Source organism: Lactuca serriola, chromosome 4 (genome assembly GCF_051521515.1).
Source record: "Lactuca serriola cultivar US96UC23 chromosome 4, Lser_US96UC23_V15, whole genome shotgun sequence".
Classification (NCBI taxonomy): domain Eukaryota; kingdom Viridiplantae; phylum Streptophyta; class Magnoliopsida; order Asterales; family Asteraceae; genus Lactuca; species Lactuca serriola.
Window position 1 is genome coordinate 215,093,989 of NC_136411.1, and position 7,019 is coordinate 215,101,007.

The window sequence follows — 7,019 nt, forward strand, 5'->3', positions numbered from 1 at the left end:
GAAAGTTACTCGGGAAACCTTCTATAGGGGCTTTAATGAACCTAAAAGACTTCAAATGGTAAAAACAAATATCTTGAAAACTTAAAACTTAAACGGCTTTTTGGCTATTTTAATATGTTTTGGTTTTAAATCGGATGGACTTCATCTAATAAGGACAAAACACATACAATCCTCATCGGGTTTTTAATCTGACAGCCCTTTTGGGTTTAAGGCCAAATCAGATGCGACTTTCGGGTTCTCCATTGGGTTTGAAGATTTTTTCAACGCCTACGTGAACCACTCCATATAGCCCAAGTTTCATTTGCAACAAAATAAAACAAAAATTGTTTGCTAGTTGCTATATTATATGATTTACATAACATTAAAAAACAAACAAATAAACCTATTTATGCATAAACTTAGTATAGATTGTGTCAAAAGGTGTAATAAAAGTTTGAATAAATCGGACGCAAAGCTAAAGTACCATACAAGTCAAGCTTGTCCATCAATCTACCACTTAAATGAGAGAACAAACATAAAAGTCGGACACAAAGCTTTTGAGACTTCTAAAAAAAATAATATATGAAGCTATGCCAAAAAAAAAAAAAAAAAAAAAAAACTACCATGAACGAAAAATCAACAAAGGAGTCCTACGCCAAACTCCTCATCTACCATCCCAGTTGCCTTTTCATCTTCATCCGCCTCTTCGTCCTCACATGGCCGGAACAAGTAAAACATCACCATACAAAACACGAGACTGACGGTTTCTTCTGCCGCATTAATCATCCATGGGTTCTTGTAAACTACAAAGGTAGCGAATGCACTAACAATAATCCTCGTAAATAGCACATATGCAAAAACCAGCAACACAAATGATCCCAAGTTCGCCATATTTCTAGCAGCATTCCTGTCAGTCTCACAAGTCTTTTTCAACAAGATAAGTGACCCCACAAAAGGGATGAAAATAGCAAGGCAAAACACGAAATCTATAGAAATAAAATCCAACTGCCAATTATTCAACCGGTCTTCGTTATAAAGGCCGGTTACCCCTCCCTTGATAGAACATACATTAGCCAAAACTTGAAGTAAGATAACAATCAACAAAAACAGCTTTTCCTTTGCATGCAAAAAAGGGTTCCACAAACACCATCCCATACCAATTAACGCGATCAGGGTGTACAAAAGTACACACCTGACAACCTGAAATATGTAAACCAAGACATCCATTCCTTGACGAGTGCCGGTAACCTTCTGGTAATGTAGATCAACCTCAGCACAGATAAAGTGTCCGATAGTAATAACAAGCAAAACACCCATTAGTAAATGAATCATGTGAAAACGACGCTGGTTCTTGACGCATACAGAGATCCAAAACCGTAGAAAACTGAGATAAAGAACCGAGAAGATGAAGTAAACAGACGGGAGGTGTGTTAGTCCAGCTGATAAATAGTCTTTGGTGGTGCCGTCATCCAAGTTGTAGAGCTCGGTGCGGCCGTCAATCGACACAAGGGATTGGCGGTTGCAGTTGGCGAAGTAGAGTGAATACACTCCTGGAGATGACACTGGGTACGATGTGTTGAAAGAAGACCGGAGATTCTGGAAAGTGAAGAGGAGTGAGATGAATTTGTTATTCAGAACGCACAAACTAGGGTTTCGTTTGAATTCGAGAAAGTATTCGTTTAGCAAATCATGCGAGAGAAGGAAGAAACCGATTCGTGAAGTATCGGTTTGCGATATAGAGGATGTGACAGATACGGACGATATTTCAAAGGAGACGTGACCGGTATCTGAAAATACGAACTCCGACAAGCGGATCTTATGTTGGCCACTGGATCTGATATTCAAAGATATGATATCCGCCGCGGATGGTGCAATAAAGTGGAGGACGAGCAGGAGAACAACCATCATCATTTTTTTTAAACTCATCCTTTCGGATTCGCTGGTGGTTGGTGACGGCGAAGGAAGGTGAGAGTAACAGGATGAATGGTAACACCTCTTTATTTATAATTTATTTAAAAGAAAACTCTACAAAAACCCTACATGTCAACAAAACCATTATGTTATCTTTAAATATTATTTAAAAATAACATGAGATAAATAATATATTTTTTTGTGTAATTTTAAATGTGAACTATATTTATTATCTTTGGTGAAACTTCTTATTTGAAATTTAAAAGTTTCTTTGTTTTTTTTTCCAATTTTTCTTGAAAAATAATTGAAATAATTGAATTTTTTATTATAAAATAATTTCACTCCTTTTTTTTACAGATATTCATTTTATTAAGCAGTAATAATAATATCAAAGAGTTTAATTCACAAAGAAAACAACGAGGACCATCAATTGTATTTTAATTTTATGTTTTTCATTCTTAGATTAAATTAGTATATCGTTTTCTCCAAATAGAATTGAAACATAATTATATTTAATTATAGAATGTTAAAATTCATCAATTAAAACATATCATTATATTTATATACGAGATATCAGTTTCTCTGATGAATATTGTTTCTAATTTAATACTCTTATTTATATTTTCTTGTTTTAAAATTCAAACCCGTTTAGCTTTTTTATTATTTATTTATTTTTTTCTTTTTTTGAAAAAGCTCATTAAATAAGCATATACAATTTAATCTAATATGTAACATTTCGTTTATTAAATAAATAAACAGATAAAATAAATAAATGAATAGTAGCCCTAAATGTGGAATAAATTAGCAAGGCGTTGGTTTGGGAGAAGGGGGAGGGGGGGGGGGTTAAAAAGTCATAATTGAGAGTTTGGGGTTAAAATGTAATTTCCAGATTTATTTGTAAATAATTTTAAAGGTTGAGGGTTCTTTAGTTAATTATGGGTTTAATTTGAAAGAATTTTTGAAGACAGGGGTTGCATAGTAATTATTAGGACTTAAATTGAAAGGACTTTGGAGTGATGGGGGCTAAATGGTAAATTTTGGATTTAATTTGAAAAGTTTTGGAGGAGGAGGGGCTGAACTCGAGAAAATGAAAAATGTTTGAAAGGATCACGTGTTTAGACTCGGGCCCCCTTCCTTTCCCACTTCAGGATACTTCATCAGGTATCTTCAACCTTAAACCTAATATGATGCAGCAGCTTCCACCACCATGTGAACCCTCTTCAACCGTCACCGCTTAACGGAGATCGACTGCCACAGCCGCTGCCGGTAATACCTACTGCCAACGAAGCCGGAAGCCCCGGAGCCAAATCTTGCATGTCGCCCGAAGATCGTCGATGACCGAAGGAGGGCTATATCGTCGTCGTGTGAGGGTCGTGAGTCAACTAGCATAACACGATAAGTCCACCACAACCTACCTTTTTCTCTTTCTCGTTCTTTTCCGTGAATGCGACGTCGGAATCGTCATTACTGTCAAGGGCCACCATTTTTATCCTTTTTGGCGACATCTACCGCCTAGGCGGTGGCTGTATGGGTGTGTATTCGAGCATGCTAGTTGCTTTCAGTATTTACTGTGTAGTATGCATGATTTTTGGCTGGAAACCCACCGCCACTACCATAAGGTGGTGGCTGCCACCGCTTGTTGCCGCCTGTCATCGCATGGGTGGCTGTATGTACGTCGTTTGGTGTGTTTGTGTGTACGTTTCCTTTATAATGGGTTGTTTATTGGGTGATTTGGTCAGAGAAAAGTCAAGGAAAACCACCACCACCACCATAAAGTGGTGGCTGTCGTCGTGAGCTGCCGTCGACCCCACCGCCCGAGGTGGCAGTGGGTGGTGCTCGATATAATGAAACCCGAATCATCCTTATAGTTTGATCTTGGACTTCGTTGACTTGTGTTTGGGTTGTAAACCCTAATTAGGGTTTAGAAAACCCTAATTTTGGAAATGATAGTTTGGGATTTGCTGGGACCCGAGTTTGGACTATTAGATTGGAATTTTGAATTATGTTCGACTATATTGTATGAATGTCCTAGTGGAGTGATGAATTTAATGGATGAAGTCCTTAATGGGTTAAGTAAGAACACTTAACCTTAATCGTCATTTTATGTGAAAACCCTAATTATGATTGGGCTTCAAGTTGGGCCTTTCTTTTGGGCTTACGTGTTTGGATTCATCTTGGGCCATCTGACAGCAAGTATATGGACTACTATATTTGGATGGGCCTTAGGGTAAGGCCTATGTATTGGGTTTCTGCCCAATTTGGAAAATTGGTCTACCATTGGGCCTTAGTTGATGATGTGACTCTTGGGCCTTCAGAGTATGAGTTGGCCCTTGGTCTTGGACCAACTATGTTAGTGGTAGAATGGTGCTTTACCCCCAAGTGTGGATTTATGGTTATACATTGAAACCCAAATGGTTAATTAGGTTTTGTTTTGATGATTGACAGTTTCGGAATCTATCATCCAGTAGCCAGGGATTTATGCGTAGGACTTCAGCAGTGCGAGGTGAGTTCCACCTGGTCTGAACAGGTCAAAGGCACCAATGTCGGCTCGTATAGTTTGTATGTTCTTGATAGGAACACAGAGTGTGGGCGGGGCCCGTATCTCATTATTACTCGAGTATAGATATCAGTTAGATTGTTGGATTGCTATACTTGTTGTCTGTGTGATACATGTATGTGTTGTTAGGAATGTGAGTGTGGGCGAGGCCCATATCCCATAGTCAGTAGAGTGTGGCGGGGCCCATATCTCATAGTTAGTTGAGTGTATCTGGGGCCCGTATCTTATAGAGTGTGGGCGAGGCCCGTATCTCATTATTAGCTGAGTGTGGGCGGGGCCCATATCTCATAGTATTATTTGAGTATGTATATAGGATTGTTTGATAGATTTGGCTATACTTGTTGTATGTGTGATACTTGTATGTATGTTTAGTAGTTGAGTGTGGGTGGGGCCCGTATCTTATAGTTAGCCAAGTGTGAGAAGGGCATGTATCTCGTAGTTAGCCGAGTGTGGGTGGGGCCCGTATCTCGTAGTCAACGGAGTGTGGGCGGGGCCCGTATCTCGTAGTCAGCGGAGTGTGGGTGGGGTCTGTATCTCCTTGAATGTGGGTGGGGCCCGTATCTTCTAGTAGCATGATTATGTGTATGGTATGTGGTAGTTTGGGGAAACTCACTAAGCTTCGTGCTTATAGTTTTCAGTTCGTTTCAGGTACTTTTGGTAGCAAGGGGAAGAGCTAGGGATGATTGCAGTGCACACACCATTTGTTTAGCCTGAGATGTTTATAATGTGATATATACGACAAATGTTTATGATATTTGAGTTACACGACTTATGATTTTTATATGATGTTTGATAACTATGGTTTTCTTAATGATTTTAAAATGAAAATTTTGGACTGAATTTTTGGGATGTTTCATAATCCCGTTAAATCAGCAAAATATTTGAGAGTCAAAATTAAAGTTAATATTATTCATAATTTATCTCCCAGTATGTCCCACGTAAAATAAATCAAGTTGAGATGATGGTTTGAATTTTAAAACACATTAAATAAGCAAGTCAATTAATTTGAAATTTTGAATCAATATAACTGATATCTTTTTTTCCATATGAATAGCCGAAAATCTCCAAGATGATATCTTAGAATCCCAATTTTTTGGAAAATAATGATTTTCTTATTCAAAAACACCCTATATATATGATTACATTGAAGTTGTTATTCTTATGATTTTGGATTGAGTCCTACGATTTATAGTGTTCTTCTTCAGCAGTTTTCTTCTCCAATTCTTTTTCTAGGTTCTTTCTTTACTATTCTCTTTCTTCTTCTCCAATTTATCGCATTTCCTCTATTCTTATTACCTGTTATTATTGTATTCATGTTGAGAGGCCATGAAAAAAAATTAATCAATCTACTTTAAGCATATCAGTGTAACGGAGGGATTCGCTAGGTAAAACCCTTGCATTAAACTCCCTTTTACCCTTGGACTAGACCGGAGTACGTTAGGCGTACACAAGGTACGCATGGCTTACTCCCATGTATGCACAGATCGGGGGTGTCCCCTGCGTATGTCGGGCGTACCCATGCGTATGTGGGGCGTATGCAAGCCAGGGGCAAACCCTGATTTTTAGGGTTTTCACCCTATTTAAACACATTAAGCCATTCACCCTCTTTACCTTATCAACCCCCATTTCCTTTTATGCTAATCTTGAAACCCTTGCCACCTTGAAGAGCATTCTTGAGCTTACTAAGAGTTTTGGGTGTTCCTTTTGTGATTTTGAAGAATAAGGAGGCTTGAGGAGAAGCAAAGGACATGAAGAAGCTTGTAGATCCAGAGGTTGTGCATCATTTCTATCCCATTGGAGGTATAAAGTCTGAAACTTGTTCATTCTAAGCTTAGATCCAGATTTAGGGAAGAACTTAGCAACTTTTGGTCCCATAGTTTCGTCTTTTGGAGTATGGGCTACTCCGGACCATTTGAGATGTCCTTTTGGAATCTTGGGGTGCATGAAGTCATAAAAACTGTATATTGTAGGTTAAGACTCAACCATGCATGAGTTGGTGACCACATAAGGGAGATAAAAGGCTTAATCCATGATTTGAGTCCCATTAAGTCATGCAAAAACATAAAGTTTGCAACTTTATGGATTAAGACACTTTTATGAGCTTGGATCTAAATTTTGGACATTAAAGCTTAATAGGTTAAGACACTGGAACGTTTTTAGGCTAACTGACCAGTATGTCGGGCGTACTGGGCCAGTGCCCCGATTCCGGATCAACAGCGTATGTTGGGCGTATGAGCCATGTACGTCATACATATGTAGTCTGTAGGCTTAAGGGATTTTGGGCTCGAGTTTTGTTGGGCTTTTTGCCTTGTTTAGGTTTGGGCCTCAGACTATTGGGCCGACATTGGGCCTTAGGGTCTTTTAGTTGGGCTTGGAATACATTTTGGGCTAGTTTGGATTTGGGGGGATAGGCCCAATAAGGCAAGGGTTAAGCAACCCTTTGCCTTAAAAGTCAAGATTTGGGGTTTGGACCCTCGGGTTGGGTTATTGACCTAATTTCTAATTAGAGTTTTATATTTGTGATTTAGAGAGAGGATTTTGCGAGTCATCCGCTCGAGTGTGATTTGATACC

The 7,019-nt window shown here is 38.7% G+C and overlaps 1 pseudogene; it reads right to left on the reverse strand.

Annotated features, from left to right (window-relative positions):
- Positions 1-485: 485 nt before the first annotated feature.
- On the reverse strand, positions 486-1,890 carry LOC145099175 (protein CANDIDATE G-PROTEIN COUPLED RECEPTOR 7 pseudogene; annotated as a pseudogene).
- Positions 1,891-7,019: the final 5,129 nt, after the last annotated feature.